The following is an 18,899-nucleotide window of genomic DNA, read 5'->3' as shown; positions in this document are numbered from 1 at the left end:
GAGTCCCTTGGATAGCAAAGAGATCAAACCAGTCAATCCTAAAAGAAATCAGTCCTGAATATTCATTGGAAGGACTATGCTGAAGCTGAAACTCCAATATTTTGGCCACCTGATGTGAAGAACTGATTCATTGGAAAAGACCCTGATGCTGGGAAATATTGCAGGGAGGAGGAGAAGGGGACAACAGAGGATGAGATGGTTGGATGGCATCACTGACTCAATGGACATGAGTTTGAACAAGCTCCAGGAGTTGGTGATGGACAGGGAGGCCTAGTGTGCTGCAGTCCATGGGGTAGCAAAGAGTCAGACATGACTGAACTGAACTGACAGATTATTTTCTCTTGCAAAATAATTGATTTTTTCCTAGCACTTGATAAATGCTCTAATTTACAATCTAATTTACAAAAACTGAATATTTCTAAACATAGACTTCTTTAAAAAGTAGCTAATACAGGATGCTTGGGGCTGGTGCACGGGGATGATCCAGAGAGATGATATGGGGTGGGAGGTGGGAGGGGGGGTTCAGGATTGGGAACTCATGTACACCCGTGGCTCATTCATGTCAATGTATGGCAAAACCAATACAATACTGTAAAGCAAAATAAAGTAAAAATAAAAATAAATAAATAAATAAATAAAAAGTATCTAAATATTCTTAGATATTTGTTCACATTAAAAAAGATTTACTAAGGTAGAAATAGAGACACAGACATAGAAAACAAATTTATGGACACCAAGGGGGGAAGGAGGGTGTAGGATGAACTGGAAGATTGGTACTAACATATATATACACTGCTATTAACGTATAAAGTGATGCATAATGAGGGCCTACGGTACAGCACAGGGAACTCTACGTGGTGCTCTATGGTGACCTAATGGGACGGAAATTTTGAAAAAAAGATATATATATATATATATATATATATATAGCTGATTCACTTTGCTCTACAGAAGAAACTAACACAACACCATAAGCAGCTATACTCCAATAAAAATTAATTTTAAAAAAGCTAAAACATAAAAAGATTTACTGATCTTGACACAGCTTTGATCATCCATGGTATGGTTTTTTTAGCAGCTTTATTAGATATAAATTGTACATACCATAAAGTTCACTCATTTAAATGTACAGTATACTTTCTCAGGCAGCTCAGATGGTGAAGAATCTGCCTGTAATACAGGAGACTCAGGTTTGATCCCTGGGTCAAGAAGATCTCCTGGAAGAGGACTTGGCAGCCCACTCCAATATTCCTGCTTGGAGAACCCCATGGACAGACGAGCCTGGCAGGCTACAGTCCACGGGGTCGCAAAGAGTCAGAGATGACTGAAGCGACTTACCATGCACACATGCGTGACTTATTAAAGATGAACAATGTAAATGAGAAACTGTATTATTATTATAGCTATTGCCATTATTATTATTTTGCTGAGAGTGCACTTTTTCTTTAACACATTGACTGTAATCTTGTTAATATGTATTTTATCTCTGCCTGTTCTCACCTGTGATTCTTACCTGTGATTCTCCATCTTCACCTGCATGCTACCTGAGCCATGACACGTGCTTTTCAAAGATGTGTCTGGGGGTCAGGATGTTCCAGGTTCAGAAAGAAAAGGGAAGATTAATTGTGTATAGAGGCACACAGATCTGTGTTGCTAGGGTGGCTGGAGAAATAAGCACAATAAGGAGACTATAAGAAAACAGTTTTATTTGTCCTTTTCATCCAAAGTCTAGCCATTCCTATCAGATCAGCCAGTCCCACTGCTTTCAACTTTAATGAAGCACATTTTTTATAAGACTGTCTTAAAGGTTTCATATATAAAACATAATAATCAATCCCAACTGGAAAAACCCCAGACAACTTTAGAGTATGTTGTTCATGCCTCCCTGGCATCCTAGAGTGCCTGGACCAGTGCTGAGCACACAGCAGCTCCTCTATGAATGTTTTAGAAATGAACAACCTGAAAGTGAACAGAACAGCTGAGGCCGGAGGCTGGGACTGACGGCAAGTCTTCAGATCGAAAGAAGAGTCAAGCAGTCATAATAGAGTGTCAGAAAGATTTCTCTGAAATCAGGGTTGAGGACAGACTTGGAGAAGAACAAGATAAGAGTAGAAGTGCCTGACTATCCACACAGAGGGGAGGAGGCTGAACCACTTGCAGGAATTAAAGCAAAGAGGTGGAAGTTAAGAGGGAGCAGGGAGGCTGATTGACCCTCGGACGTGGAAGGTGAGCAGAAGGGAGGCACCAGACATGCGTCCAGGTGGCCCCTGGAGGTGCCTCTCACCTGGCTGGGGCTTGCCTGGCTGGGGTTGGAGAAGAAGTTAAGCTTGGCACTTACAGAGGATTCTGTCTGGATTATCACTTAGGGACCTGCAGCAGATCACAGAGGCCTGGGTTTCAGGGCAGGGGAATGGCCAGACCACACAAGACTGCAGGTTTCCAATACAAAGTAACAGTTTAAGCCTCTGGAGTGGATGAAATTTCCAGAAAGAGGGCAAAGGAGGAAAGAAGACCACAAATGGAGCCCTAGGGAACAACAAAATTAAAGGGCAGACAAAGCCCCTCAGCATCCCTAGAAGGACAGCGTGATTCAGAGAATCCATCATTATTCATAAAGAGTCAACCATCTCCTGTCATGTGCTGAATTGTGTCCCCACAAAACATGTTGAAGTCCTAATGCTGGTTCTTCAGAACGTGCCTTTATTTGGGTGGAATGGGTTAAGATGAGGCCTTCTTGCAGTAGCGGGCCCCTAACCAGTCTGACTGGTGTCCTTACAAAAACACCACACGAAGAAGCAGGCATGTACACAGCAGAATGCCAAGAAGCCTGGAGTTACGCTAGCAGCAGCCGGGGAACTGCCAGGAACCAGGAGATAGATGCTTGCCTGCTGTTTTCCAATGGAGCACCACTGTGCAGACACCTTGACCTTGAACTTCCAGCCCCCAGAAGGCGGGACAATAAGTTTGCATCTAAGCCACTGGGTCTGTGGTACTTCCTTATGGCAGCCTCAGTGACCTGACACCACACCTCTGCTGCACAAAGAAGGTGCTGTTTCTCCACTCTGTTCCAGCCTCTCTCCGGCATCCTTCCTGGATCTCGCTCCGGATTCTCAGAGGTTTCTGGGTGGGCAGACCATCCCCCTTACTCACCCGGAGCCTGAGAATCAAACTGTCTTGCTCATCTCGACCACTTCAGACTTTGCCCTGCTCGAGGTATGCCAGGAGACACTGTGGCACCTCAATTTCCTTGTTTTCTTTTTTTCAAATTTGCTCTTTGATTGGAAGAAAATTCCTTAATAATGTTATGTTGGTTCCTGCCATACAGCCAGGCAAATCAGCCACAATTATACATACAGCCCTTCCCTCTTGAGCCTCCCTTTCCTCCCTCCAAACCCACCCCTCTAGGTCATCACAGTTCACTGAACTGGGCTCCCTGTGCCACACAGCAGCTTCTCACTAGCTAGCTGTTTTACACATATTAGCGTATATGTGTCGATGCTACTTTCTCCATTTGTTCCACTCTCTCCTTCCCCCCACTGTGTCTACAAGTCCGTTCTCCACATCCCATTTTGAAATAGGGTGCTAAGATTGCAAGAGCATTTTCAGCTTCAAGTTTCTACAAATAACTGGATGGAAATTAACCTGCAGAAAAGTGAGGACATGAGTCGATCCCCTCCCCCTTCTCACCACTAAACACCCCGAGCTTTTATCTGAGCAAAGGGAGAGAGACCCTCCTTTGACATTATCAGACAAATCTCCTTGATTCACCTGCCGTATTTTCAAGTCTTTCTTATAAGCCTCTAAGTCTCATAACTGCATTAACATTATTTTTCCTTCATCTTAAACCTGCCCCCTTAAAGTTTCGAACGTTACTATGATTCAATGTTAAATATGATGACTTATAAAGTTGCATGTATCAGACCACGATTCAAATCATTCTCAGATTCATCCCTCTCAACCATCATGCTAAACTGTCTTCATAATTTCATCACCCATGAAGCCTGTCTGATTTTTACTTCACCTTCTGATCTACTTTCTCTGCCATCAAGAGTAAATCACCCATATTTCCATGTTTCCTCCTCTTCTCTAACTATATTACTCTAACAATTTCAAATTCAGTTTCTTCCATAAAGTAAAAGAAGCACCTGATGAAACAAAGGAAACTCTTTAGTGCCGTCCTGCCTTTAGAACCTGTGCTCCCCCTAGTAAATCAAGCCTGCTCCAAACCAGTGGTGTCACTGCGTATCTTGAATACCATTATATCTTAAACACTGGTATCTAATGTCATTGAAACTTTGTCACGGACCAACCTGAGAAAAAATGGGGTGCATATTTTTGAGATAAGACAGTAATCACAAAGTTGGCTCAAGGGCTGTATCTGGGAGTAACATTTCTGTTTTTTGTTTGTTTGTTTGTTTTGTTTTTTACTGGGGAATAATGGTAAAATGCGTAACTCATAAAAACAGTCATATTGCTTCATGAAGTCAAACTACATCATCACTTCAGATCCATTAGTAGTAGAAGAGGGAAAATGTTTTTTCCAGTCTTAGCTTTGTAAGAATTTCACATATTTTATTTTAAAACCAAAATAAAATATTTGTTCCTTCATCTACCAAGCAGAATGTATATTGTTTTAAAAAATATGTGTATTGTTCATTGATTCTCCAAAGGCCCAGTATAGTGTAGAACCCTATTTGTCACTGAGCTTTTTTATACCTAGGAGTCTGATAGTAAACAGACGTGGCCCTTTAACATTTCAGTTCAGTTTAACCGCTCAGTTGTGTTCGACTCTTTGTGACCCCATGGACTGCAGCACACCAGGCCTCCCTCTCCATTACCAACTCCCAGAGTTTACTCAAACTCATGTCCATTGAGTCAGTGATGCCATCCAACCATCTCATCCTCTGTTGTCCTCCTCTCCTCCCACTTTCAATCCTTCTCAGCATCAGGGTCTTTCAAATGAGTCAGTTCTTCGCATCAGGTGGCCAAAGTATTGGAGCTTCAGCTTCAGCATTAGTCCTTCCAATGATATTCAAGACTGATCTCCTTTAGGAGGGACTGGTTGGATCTCCTTGCAGTTCAAGGGACTCTCAAGAGTTTTCCCCAACACCACAGTTCAAAAGAATCAATTCTTTGGCACTCAGCTTTCTTTAGAGTCCAACTCTCACATCCATACATGACTACTGGAAAAACCCTAGCTTTGACTAGATGGACCTTTGTTGGCAAAATAATGTCTCTGCTTTTTAATATGCTGTCTAGGTTGGTCATAGCTTTTCTTCCAAGGAGCAAGTGTCTTTTAATTTCATGGCTGCAGTCACCATCTTCAGTGATTTTGGAGCCCCCCAAAATAAAGTCTCTCACTGTTTCCATTGTTTCTCCATCTATTTGCCATGAAGTGAGGGGACCAGATGCCATGATCTTAGTTTTCTGAATGCTGAGTTTTAAGCCAACTTTTTCACTCTCCTTTAACAAATGGTTGGCAAATAGCCTGGTATTGAGTGGGGCAGGATTCTTAGAGGAAAAGGCAGAATAGGGAGTTGCCAGGCACATTAACCGAGAGCTTTTTATCAGTGGAAACGTAATGAGAAATTTTCTCAAGATGACGCTCTGTGAATCAGGTTGTTTTATCCATTTTCTAGGAGAAGGAACTGAGTGTCATTTCTCACAGCTCATAAGGAGCAAAGCTGGGACCCTGTGTACCCAAGTTAACACATCCTCGTACTTCCCCTGATCAGAAGAGAAGCCGGAAGGGAGCCATCTATGTTAATGTGAAGAGCAACTTCCTTTCCAAATATCTGATCAGATTCAGTAGATTCCAGACAAACATGGCTTTACTAATGCTTTACTGTTTCTGAAACTACATTGTTGCTGTTGTTCAGTCACTAAGTTGTATCTGAGCAGAGCTGAGACTGTACCTTACTGCAGGCCAGGTTCCTTTCTGATTCTGACTTGCTAGGCAATCTACTCTAAGAAAGACCTGTCTACACCTCTCTCTCTGTCTCTCTCACACACAAAGACACACACATTATGACCCAAGTTTAGGAAGTCGTAGACTTTTTGTTGACTGTATAAATCAATGGGATAAAATGCTCACCTTCTTTCTTTCTGACTTCACCATAAGTGAACTTATGGTGCCATCGTGTGGTGAGATACAGAGATTCATTTTTTTATCTGTTATACCAGGCTTCCTAGACTTCAATCTGTGACTTCAGCATCACCTTTTGTACCATCAATCTCTGTCTCTCCATAAAAGCACTGCCACCCATGAGGGAGACATGTGTATCATTTCCACTTTTCACATCGGACATTCAGCAGAAGGTGAGGTGTTTGCCTGCTGCTTCCTAACAGGTCAGTTATGGGATTATCTGTGGAGTACTCTAATTGCAGCTTCACTTGCAAGGGTGCCTTTGATTACTGAGAGGTGTGAGTAAAGCTGAGTCCAGATATTTGTATGCTATCTGCAGGCAAAAAATAACCATCTGGAATGGAGTTGGTGACTGGTTTTCTGCAGGTAAAAAGTGACGAAAAACTGAAAGTGTTAGTCACTGAGTAGTGTCTGACTCTTTGTGACCCCGTGGACTGTAGCCCCACCAGGCTCCTCTGGCCATGGAATTCTCCAGGCAAGAATACTGGAGTGAGGAGGCATTCCCTTCTCCAGGGGAATATTCCCATCCCAGGGATCAGATTCACATCTCTTGCATTGACAGGTGGATTCTTTTGGTATATTTTCTAATTTATGCAACAAGAATCTGTTGAGAATGGCCCTAAACCTGGCTTCTTCACTTTAGTTTCCCCTCCCTGGATCTTTTCCCATGGGCCCCTCACCCACAACATTCACACATCAAAGATGTGGAAGGAGAGACAGAATTTTAGCTCTGGCCTCAAAACAGAAGTGAATTTCCCATAATTCTCAGGTTAGATATGTACAGTAGGCTCTTAAACTAACGTTCAAAAAATACAAAATACAAAAATACAGAAAAACTGTGTTGAATGGACATTGTTAAAAATCATTATTTACTTCTGGAAGTTAGTTGATTTTATATTTTTTGAGCAGATATAAAGATATTACCACTAGAGAGCACCATGGTTCTTCCTTAATCTATATACATGTGGGTTATAGTGATCCCTAATTTTAGGGATGATGTTAAATAATAACCACTATAATTTAAGCTGAATTTGGAAAATTCTTTTGCTCTGTTTTGGTCTTTGCCTAGTAACAAGATCCAAAGGCATTTCAATTTTGTTTTTTAAGATGAAAATCAGCAGCCAACTTCTTTGAAACCAATGCCACTTGTCTTTAGTACAACACCTACAACTATCTTCACCAAGGAAATACTAGCTATTCAAATGCCTTAAATACCCTCCAGATTCACAGAATGAAAATTCATGCCTTTAGGAGGCTTACATTCTAGAGGAAAGACTGAGACAATGAATGAAGATTATATATATATATACATACACACACATATATATACATACATACTATACACACATATATTAATAACATTAATGAGATATTATATATAAAATTGTATATAGTCTATATAAAACCCCTGACAAGATGTTACATATGATATATGTATTTACAAGTCTTGTCTGAAATATTATCACTAAGATAAACTCAGATTGGGCTTCCCTGGTGGCTCAGTGATAAAGAATTTGCCTGACAATGCCAGAAACACAAGTTCTATCCCTAAGTTGGGAAGATCCCATGGAGGAGGGCATGGCAACCCACTCCAGTATTCTTGCCTGAAGAATCCCATGGACAGAGGAACCTGGGGGACTGCAATCAATGGGGTCACAAGGAGTCAGATACAATTTAGTGAAACAACAATAACAAACTCAAATTGTTAACAGGCAGCTATATTACATTAATTAACATGCAGGAGTAGAAGTGTCCTTTTCTATAGAGAGTCAACATCAGAATATCCTGCCCAATCTCTCTGTGTGCTCAATCTCCAGACTACCCCGACTCTTATATAAATGTCTTGAGAGTGAGCCACAGAAAGATAGCTTTGGTTTTATTTTGGCATACATGCCATTGTACCTGTACTAATATCATGGAATCATGACTCAGGACTCCACCTCAAAAAGACTTCATTCATCACGAAATAGGCTTCAGGTCAGATTCCATCAAGTGCATCCGGAGAGATACTTCGTTGTGAGTATCCCATCATTCTTCCGTAAGACATCCTCAAGGACAGAGCTTTGCAGTGGCATTATCCACAATGAAATCTGCTCAGAGGTCAGGACAGATATATTGCCTTCACAAGTGGCAGTTCCATAACTCACTCAGTGCAGTGTCTGGATAGCATAACTCCATAACTCCTCGATAGGATCCGGAACAGGAATAAAACAGGTATAAAAGGACAACTGATGAAATCTGAATTTGGACTGCCAATTAAGTGTCCTGATCTTCATCATTATAATTTGGTTACAGGGCTTCCCAGGTGGCTCAGTGGTAAAGAATCTGCCTGCCAATGTAGGGGACATGGTTTCAATCCCTGGGTTGGGAAGATCCCCTGGAAAAGGAAATGGCCACCCACTCCAGTATTCTTGCCTGGAAAATTCCATGGACAGAGGAACCTGGTGGTCCATAGTCCAAGGGGTCACAAAGAGATGGACACAACTTAGTCTGAGCATGTACACAATTTGGTTGCATAATAATCTGTTCTTGTTCTTAGGAAATCTACACAGAACTTAGTGTAGGAAATCTACAAAGAACTTAGTGACAAAAGGGCACAGTATCTTCTGCTTACTCTGAAATGGTTCAAGAAAAGTAAATGTTGTCTCTATACTGAATTATCTCTATCTAATACACCTGTCTCCAGAGAAAGAATGATAAATAGGTCACTATTCTTGAAATTTTTCCATTTTTGAAATTAAATAAAACACTGCCAAAAAAGAATGCACATCAAAACAGAAAATGCACACACAAAATTATATCTTTCCTATTGTGACAGTTTCCCTCAAATTTGCATAGGTAAGGAAGCTGTGAATTATTCAAATGAATAGTGAGTGTAGGTGGAAAGTTCTGGTTACAAATAGCAGGAATAACATTTATCCTTAGCAGTTCATGGCTAAGGGCAAGGTTTTAAAAACCTTGATGCAGAAGAGATGGCTGAATGCAAAAGGTCACAGCTGTTTTTAGAAAAAGGCAAGCAAGCTATTGCACAAAACTTCCGCATGGTAAAATAGATTTTAAATGCCCTAACATTATGTATTTTCACAAAGAGTACTCTGATCCATAGAACTGCTATATGGCTGCTAGAGATAGGAAAGAATTTACTTCTTCCTGCATTTGATAAAATGACTGGAAATAGCAAGTTTAAAATGAAATCATCATTTTGCTTCAATTTTCAATCCAAGAAAACCCTCTATTTTCACCCCATGGCTATAAATGTCTGTGCAGGCTCACAAGAAAATGCTTCAAGAATTCACACTAATACAGTTAGGATGAACCCTCTTGACTCATATCTTCCCCCTCTTCTGTGAAATCCCTGTCCTAAGTCATTTACTTGAATTCTGCCCCAAGTGACGGGATGCCCTTGGCACCTGAAGACTGGAGATGACAGGTCATAAAACATTGAATCTGGGAAGGACAGCATTGGATAAATACAGCTGCTAGGAGCTCCTGCTATGTGGAAGAAAGGCCGAGTATAACACAGTCGATACTAGTTACAAGATGGGAAAAATCCCTTCTGTGAAGATACATTCCAGTTTTTTTAAACTTGTAAAACCTGTAGTCAGGAAAAGGAAAACAATGGAGAGAGAAGCGTGGCATAGATATGTTACTTATTTCTCACAAAAAGCCCTCCAGGCTCCTCTGTCCATGGGATTCTCCAGGCAAGAATACTGGAGTGGGTTGCCATTTCCTTCTCCAGGGGATCTTCCCAACCCAGAGATTGAACCAAGTTTTCCTGAATTGCAGGCAGATAGATTCTTTATTGTCTGAGCCACCAAGGAAGCTTGTCTTAAGAGTACGTGAGCATAGTTATGTAATGTCAACAACTGTCTGTCAACTACCTATTACCAAGTGGTCAGAGCACTAGACATTTTATACATTTTCTTACCTCATCGAATCCTCATAACAATCTCATGATTTAAATTGCATTAGTTAAACATCACAGAGAAAAATGAGAAAAATCAGCTTGGGTAAATCCTAGCTCAGATTTAAATCTAGGCTGTTACACGTCAAAATCTTTGCTCTCACCTCAAGACGCACTAGATATGAACAGGTCCTGACGGGGGCAGCCCTGGCTCATGACTACCATGTAGTCAGTAAAATCTATCCTTCCCTATTTTACCCACAGAGGAAAAATCATATGACCAGAAAGAGAATTCTCACCCTGCAGCATGGAAGGGAACATCCAAAAAGTGACTGAACCTCCATCTCCTGCAGGAAGATTTTTTACCACTGAGCCACCTGGGAAGCCTGATTTCGGGACTATGGCTTTTTTAATATTCACAAAACATAAAATTTTAAGTCATTTTATACATGACAATAATGTTATTAAATGTTCATTAAGTGGTGGTGCCAATATGAGATTGGAAAAACAAACCCCCCAAATAAAGGATTAATAGCCAGATAAATCAATAAAAAAGAATCAAATAGTTTTCAGTTAATGTTAGAAAACTTTGAAAATTAAAAGCAACATTAGAGAAGCAAAGCTTTGTATAGCAAAGCAAATCACTATGTATCAGGCAGGAATGATGAAAAAAATACAGGTGAGATGGCTGCAAAATAAATGCCATAGCAACATGCCTGTACACATCAATTTCAGGAGATTTCTAAGCTCTGTAAAAGCATACTACCTACCCTACATTTATCTCTTTACTCCTGAATTACTCTTGGAAACTACTCTTGAATTATTCAGGTGTTGAATTGCTCAGGGTCTTCAGAAACAATTTATAACAATGGAATCATTTTACTGGGCACAGATAGATGAAAAATCACTCCAGTCATAAGAGAGAATAGCATCCTTCAGAAACCAATGCATTTGTGGCTGATTTACATGCTTTCTTGTGATGCCACATCAACATTTAGAAAATAAAAGAGCAAATGACTTTAAGAAGCACCGCCTGGGAAGACTCTCAGATGAAGGTCACCTGGGTGGCCAGCTGCCCCACTTTCTGAGGTGGAGACAGGTCCCCACACAGGCCGGCGCTACTGCCTTTGCAACGAAATCAACACTTGCTTTGATATATTCATTAAATGTATTCTGGATTACTATGTGTGTTGTAAAGAGCATATACTTTGGTTCTGTGTGTACATGTGCATTCGTCCGTTTTAGCATGCATTTTTAGTTCTCAGGCTTTTCGGGATAACTCTTTCTATATCATCTTGCTTCTGTTATTTTCTTTTCAAAATTTATAGTTCCTTTCCAGTTGATTCCATTTTCTGTCCAGGCTACATCATCTGCTGTTATTTCGTTCAATGATATGGATGGTAGATAACCTTCTACAAATTCAATAATGGCCACCTAAGAGTTCACAAAGACATCTGTTAGCTGATTTCCCTTAAGTGTGCTTATTTAATTTTTTTGTGTGATTCATTCTGGTATTAAAAACTGACAAAGCATTAAATAAAATTTGAACAAACATGTAAGAACAAATAACCTCACAATAACAGGAGCTATATAGTCTGGTAGTCGTATAAAAAGGGCTGTCAGATTCAGATAAGATCATGTAATTGTTTTCCACCTGAATGCCTCCCGCAGTTAGGCATCTCATTTTCCTGTCTCACAAAAAGAAGGAGGAGAGGAAAGTAACAGCAGCAGTTGATCATAAAGATGCATGATGTTTTCAAAGACACAGACGCCCTGTGAAACAGAAAGCAAAGGTCTGCAGAAGCTAACCTTGCAGGTCATCCTCTGTATAGAGACATTTCCTGACTCGGAGGTACATCTATCCTTAACTTTAGGTTTACTACAAGGAGGTCCTTCCAGGGTCTATTGTTTTTCTTTCTTTCCTTTCTTCTCTCTTTTCTTTTTTCCCCTATCTTTCTTTCTTATTTTCTTTCTTTGGGTATATAATGCAAGTGCTAGAAGGTTTCTCCGAGAACAACCAGTTTAACACCTTAAGAAGGCTATGTATCAGACAGCTAGTGGGAAGCTGCTGTACAGCACACAGAGCTCAGCTCGGTGCTCTGTGATGACCTAGAGGGTTAGGAGGGGAAGGGAGGAGAGGGAGGTCCAAGAGGGAGGGGATATATATATACTTAGAGCTCATTCACAGCAGAAACTAACACAACATTGTAAAGCAACTATCCTCCAATTAAAGAAGACTGCATGGACTTGTCAGCGTCTCTGACATTCAATGACACAAACAGCATCTCAAGCCCAGTGTTGTTCTCATCATAACTCCTTGACGTCCTCATTTTCTTATGTTTTGTTTCCTACCCAAAATAAACACACAGAAGTTGCCATTGAATGGTGTGGAACTCCTTGATACCGCTTCAATTGTGAAACTAAACCACACATACCGCAAAGACACCCCTGCCACCCCGAGTCAGAGGCCTGATGAATGGCACTGGGCTAGCACTGAGCGTGTTTGCCCTCCTGATCACTCAGTCCATAGAGTGATCATAGCCAAGAGGCGTGAGTAAAACCAATGTAACTGAGGATGCAAGCACCATAGACAGGAACTTAAGGATAGAAAAGACATCACTTACCTTATTACTTCCAAGGTTCAGCTACTTTATAAGATGCATGAGGCTCATTCGTTGGACTCTTATAGAAAACATTTAAGGCTAAAACAATTTTACATAAAACACCACCGATATGTTATCCAATGAAGCACAAGAGAAAGGAAACCACCTTCCCATCTGTGGTTTCACTGCTCTCCTTCCACTCTGCCCCTCACCAGACTAACTGATAACTTGCCCATCCAAGAGGCAGTTTCTGTGGTTTGAAATCCAACCTGCTGGTGTGAGTGCCCCAAAATATATTCTCAATGAAAGTAGATTGTGAATATATAATGTGGATTCTAAACCCCAAATAATTAGAATCCAAGTCACCAGGGCTTCCCAGGTGACTCAGTGGTAAAGAATCTGCCTGCAATGCAGAAGATGCGGGTTCAATCCCTGGGTCAAGAAGACTCGCTGGAGTAGGAAATGGCTACCTACTCCAGTATTCTTACCTGAAGAATCCCATGGACAGAGGAGCCTGGTGGGTTACAGTCTATGGGGTTGCAGAGAGTCGGACACAACCGAGCTGCTGAGCATGCATGCACAAACCCCAAAGATGCTTACCACTGTGTAAGGTAATACATTGCTTTACATGGCAAAAGGGACTTTGCAGATATGGTTAAGACTCTCAAGATGGGGAGACTGTCTGAAATCCTCTGGGTCAGAATCAGAGGAGGTGATGCAATGACAGAAACAAAGGTGTTGACTGGGGAGAGAGTGGGAGCTCCTTCCTGGATGGTGTGAAGATGGAGGAGGGTCCATGAGCGGAGGAAGACGGGCAGCCTCCAAAGCCGGAATAGACACACACTTCTCTGGAGCCACCAGCAGGGAGGCAGGCCTGCTGACACGTCGACAGCAGCTCAGGTAAGCTTCTTTCAGATTGCTGACATCCAAAACTGTAAGATGATAAATATGCATTGCTTTGAGCCAGTAGGTTTGTGGTGATTTGTGACAGCAGCAAGAGGAAAAATACATTCCCCTCTCAGTAGACAAGTCCTTCCTGACACCTTCAGTGAGAGTAAGTAGGCTTCTGAGTTCCAGACCTATTTCCTGACTCCCGGTTGGCATCTCCAATTGTGTGTTCTGGAGAAGGGAATGGCAACCCACTCCAGTATCCTTGCCTGTAAATTCCATGGACAGAGGAACCTTGTGGGCTACAGTCCATGGGGTCACAAAGAGTCAGACATGACTGAGAGACTGATCACACATGCTAGTGTACTTCAGAAGGATTTAAACCTTAGCGTGGCTCAAAGGACACATGTTCTATGAAAGTTATGGACGTTACAATAAACTCTAGTTGTGGAAAATGAAAGTGTTAGTCAATTTCTATTGAATAAGGTATTTCAGTGGTGTCCAACTCTTTGCAATCCACCGGACTATGGCCCACCAGGTTCCTCTGTCCATGGGATTCTCCAAGCAAGAATGCTGGAGTGGGTTGCATGCCCTCCTCCAGGGAATCTTCTCTGACCCAGGAATTGAACCCACATCCATTATGTCTCCTGCATTGGCAGGCAGGTTCTTTACCACTAGTGCCTCCTGGGAAGCCTAGTTGTGGAAAAGAAACTAAAATGCAAGACAGAATTGGTGTAACCTGTGTACACAGTTTATTGATTCAGGACAGACTTAGTTCCAACCTTGCAATGAGTGGCCTTAATAAGAAATATTGCTCCAAAAGAATGATCAGAAAGCAAATAATTAATTTGTTAAAAGACTTTCAGACATCATACCTTCTTGGACAATTACAGTGTCTCTTGAAAGACTTTAGAATTTTAATTGTCTAAAGGTTATATACAAAAAGTTGGTTTAGAAGAAACTTTCTTCTAACATGCTCTTTCCATTTCCTGGAAGAAAAAAGCCAAAAAGTGATCAAAATACTGAAGCTGTAAGGGATTGGCATCACTAGAACATTTTCAGTAACAAAATAAAACAAAACAACACAAAAAATAATAATTAAAACTTTGCTACACTCTTTTATATCACTGGCTTCTGGTGAAAAATCAAACTAAACACTAATTAAACCAGGGCTTTCATTGTAGATAATGCTAGCTCTATAAAAGGGCAAGAGAAAAATAAATTATATACTGACCAGAGGTAACTCATGAAAAGTGTAATAGGGCTTGTAAGATATTAGGAATCAGGCAGGGAGAGGATTAAATGTCAGAAATACTGCTCTTTCAGAAATTATTCGATTTGGTTTTATCACTGTGAAAACTGTCATACTCTCACAATACCACTAAAAATTCCTCAAAATTATCCTTACACATAGATACTTGTATACAAATACAGAGAGAGAGAAACAGATACAACTTAAAAACATACTAAAGATAACGTCTTTCTTTGAACATGTGAGTCTGTGTAAACTGGTAGCTTTTGCAAAGTTAGTTCTACATCAATAATTTCATCCAGTCTATGGTCAAATCTCAAACTGGAGTCCATGTCTGCATATTCAAAGTGCAAATCTCTCACCAACAGACACAACAAATCTCAGAGAAATGGACTAAAGGATGCCTGGTGTATGCACATATACCTACCAACAAAGTGCATTTTCTGTGTTTGTGTTAGAAATCACAGCTGTGTGTGCTCGTGAACACAGTATTTCAGACTCCAGACCCCTGTGTTAGAAACAACAGCTGTGTGTACTATTGAACCCAGTATTTCAGACTCCAGACCCTGTTCAAAGCACTGCATCACCTCCTGGTATTACAAGGCGGCAGTCCTGCAAATCCTTCACAAGACACAGCTGAGTGACCCCGTGTCATCTGCCTGCTGATGATGCCAAGTGGGCACTGGCGCAAACAACCCAGGCTTGGGAATATTCTAATTCAACTAATACTGTTAAAATAGTATTAAACAGTATTACTGTTTAATAGTATTAAACTATTTAAATAGTATTAAATAGTATTACTTGTTAAAATAAGTCAAATGCCCTTTTGATTACTACTGCAAAAATTATAGAAAAATGGTACTGATGAACCTATTTGTAGGGCAGGAACAGAGACACAGATGTAGAGAACAGATATGTGCACACAGTGGAGGAAGGAGAGGGGGACGAATTGAGAGGGTAGCATTGACGTATATACACTACCATGTGTAAAATAGCTAGTGGGAAGCTGCTGTATAGCCCAGGGAGCTCAGCTCAGTGCTCCCTGACGACCTAGAGGGGTGGGGTGGAGGGGTGGGAGGGAGAGGACACGTATACATACAGTTGATTTGCACTGTTGTACAGCAGAAACCAATACAACACTGTAAAGCAATTATACTCACATTAAAAAAAATCCTACGATAAACCATAATGGAAAAGAATACTTTAAGAAGAATGTATGTGTGTGTATATATATATATATATATATATATATATATATATATATATATAACTGTTCATTTTGCTGTACAACAGTAATTAACAACATTGTAAATCAACTATACTTCAATAAAATAAATAAGAAAATAAATTCAAAAATCAAGAAATAAAAAATTATGATGTCATGACTACTGATAAATAAAACTTGAGCTCTGTGCTAAGTGTTGTATTTACTTCTTTCCTGTACACATCAGTGTAAACCTTCAAGACAAATATTCATTTAAAACATTTCCACAAGTAAATACACTGAGTAGAGACGGGTTAAATAACCCACAGAGACTGCATAGGTAGGCAGAAGTAGAGTCAAAATCAAAACCCAGATCTATGCGACTCCAGTAAGTGCTTTTGAATAAAGCATTATTTAATGTGTTAAAAATGTAACATATATCATTTTTGGTCATTTTAAAAAGCAATGAATATATAATAACAGACAACATAATGATCATAAGAAAAACTTACAAAATAAATTTGCAGGGTCTGCTCTAGCATAAAGAATAAGAGAAAAATAGTGTTGTTCAGTCACTAAGTCGAGTCTGACTCTTTGCGACCCCATGGACTACAACACACCAGGCTCCTCTGTCCTCCACTATATATATATGTGCAAAAAACAGATAAATCTCATTATGTTGCCAGAAATGACCACTTATGTGGGGAAAATGTTGGCCACGTATTACATAACATATTCAAAATTAACTTCTAGATTATTTGAAGTTTAAAATATGAAAAACTTTTCAAAAGTCTAGAAATATTTTAAAAATGAAAACAAAAGATTTAAGTAGAATATTTTTTAAAATAATGGAACAGAGTATGCTGAAGCAGGATGCAATCATATTTTTTTACTGAGGTATAATTGACACATAATGATATACTAGTTTCAGATGTACGACATAATTTGCTATTTGTTATGTTGTGAATGACCACCTGGGTAAGTCTAGTTAACATCTGTCATCATGAACAGCTAATTTTTTTTCTTGTGATTAAACACTTTTAAGATCTGCTCTCTTAGCAGATATGTTTATGACTTGGAAATCTGAAAAGGAAGAGATGGGCAAAGACAGGCCATGTAACTGCTAAAAACATGAAAAATGGCTTAGAGAAATATATTTTGACAAAACTGAATACAGGACTCAAACACTGAGTGTGATGAAGGCACATGCTTTATGTTGGCAAAGGCATCTGCATTCAAAAGGCAAAAAAACTCAAGGACTGAACAGCATCACATTGAAATACAGAAAGGAAATACTTTCAAAAAATACAAAGAAACTGAGAAGACTAGAATTAGGGAGGGAAAAAATCTGTCTCAGAAAACAGCAAAGTCATACTGAAAAAAAAACAATATGAAGAATTTGAATATCACAAACATCCAACTTGGTATGATATACATATATCATATATATAGACAGAGAGAGAGAATTGTGTACCAAACAAAATTGCAACTAAATTGCACTCTTTTCAAACACCATATAACAGTTGCAATGATAACCCAGATGTGAGGTTACCAAAAAATGCCTTTAGAAAGTCCCAAAGCAGAAATCACACAGCCCAAGTTCGGATTAAAGGGTTACACAACCAGACGGTAAACAACCAAAGCCTAGCCCCAAAGAAACTTCCTAATGAGAAATGTTGAATTGCTCTTCTAAATGACTCAAGATAAAAAGAAACTCAAAATTAAAATTAAAGGCTATTCAGAAATGAGTGAGAATAGTACACCATATATCAAAACACAGAATTTGGACAAAGCATCAATCAAGGAAAATTTGATGGTGAAGGCATTTACTAGAAATGGAGAAAAATGGGAACTACATGAGCCAAGGAGTCAATTCAACAGAGTAGAAAGAGCAGCGGTCTAAACCCACAGCAAGGAGCCTCAGGCAGGGATGGGGAGTGAGCACTGGGGACAATCTGGGGTGGACTCTGGCCTCCTCCTCCATCCAGCTTGGCCCTTGATGGAGTTATTTCACTTCTCTGTTGCTCTTCAGCAAACCAGGGCTCTCATTGTTTTGTTAAAGGATTAACTGAGATGGCGCTAGTGGTAAAGAACTTGCCTGCCAATGCAGGAGTTGTAAGAGAAGAGGGTTCGATCCCTGGGTCTGGAAGATCCCCTGGAGAAGGCAATGGCCACCCACTCCAGGATTCTTCACTGAAGAATCCCATGGACAGAGGAGCCTGGCAGACTACAGTCCATGGGGTTGCAAAGAGTTGGACACAACTGAAGCGACTTAACATGCATGCATGCCTAAGTGAGATGGTGCAGATAAAGTTCTTGGGTGAGCACCTGACCAGCAAAGCTTACCTTAAGAGGAGGACAACAGTGTGCATTAGTCAATGACTCAAGGACTCCTAAATTAGGCTATCTCTTGTATGACCATAGGTGCAAAACTCTTAAAATATTCACAAGCCAAATCCAGTCACGTATAAAGGTGGGGGTAACATGAGTGAGCCAGCTGAACATATTCTAGACACACGAAGTTGACTCACCATTGGAAGAAAATTGACCAACATTATTCATGAAGAACTCGTCAGGCCGATAGGAATAGAACACCTGCTGCTGTCTTCTCTAATGACCCTAAATTAAGACCGTCGGCATCTCACTCAGGTGAAATCAGGAGGAATTCTCCAACTGAGTCCATCCAGGAAGAATGTCAACAGGTCGCATCTGGAGTTGTGCATCTTACTGACAGGCCACAGGCACCTCCACAGCGCGCTGCATATACATCATTAAAAATAACGCTGACATCCCACAGCTTCACGGACCTACGTATGTAGTGAACAACATTTCCATCCAGAAAGAATTCAATTTTATTTGAGAGCAAGAACATTTAAAAATTCTCAAGCAAAAATTCACATAAG

The sequence above is a fragment of the Capricornis sumatraensis genome, chromosome 12, assembly GCF_032405125.1.
Source record: "Capricornis sumatraensis isolate serow.1 chromosome 12, serow.2, whole genome shotgun sequence".
In the NCBI taxonomy this organism is placed as follows: Eukaryota; Metazoa; Chordata; class Mammalia; order Artiodactyla; family Bovidae; genus Capricornis; species Capricornis sumatraensis.
The sequence above is the reverse complement of the archived record's forward strand: the minus strand, read 5'-3'. Positions refer to the sequence as shown.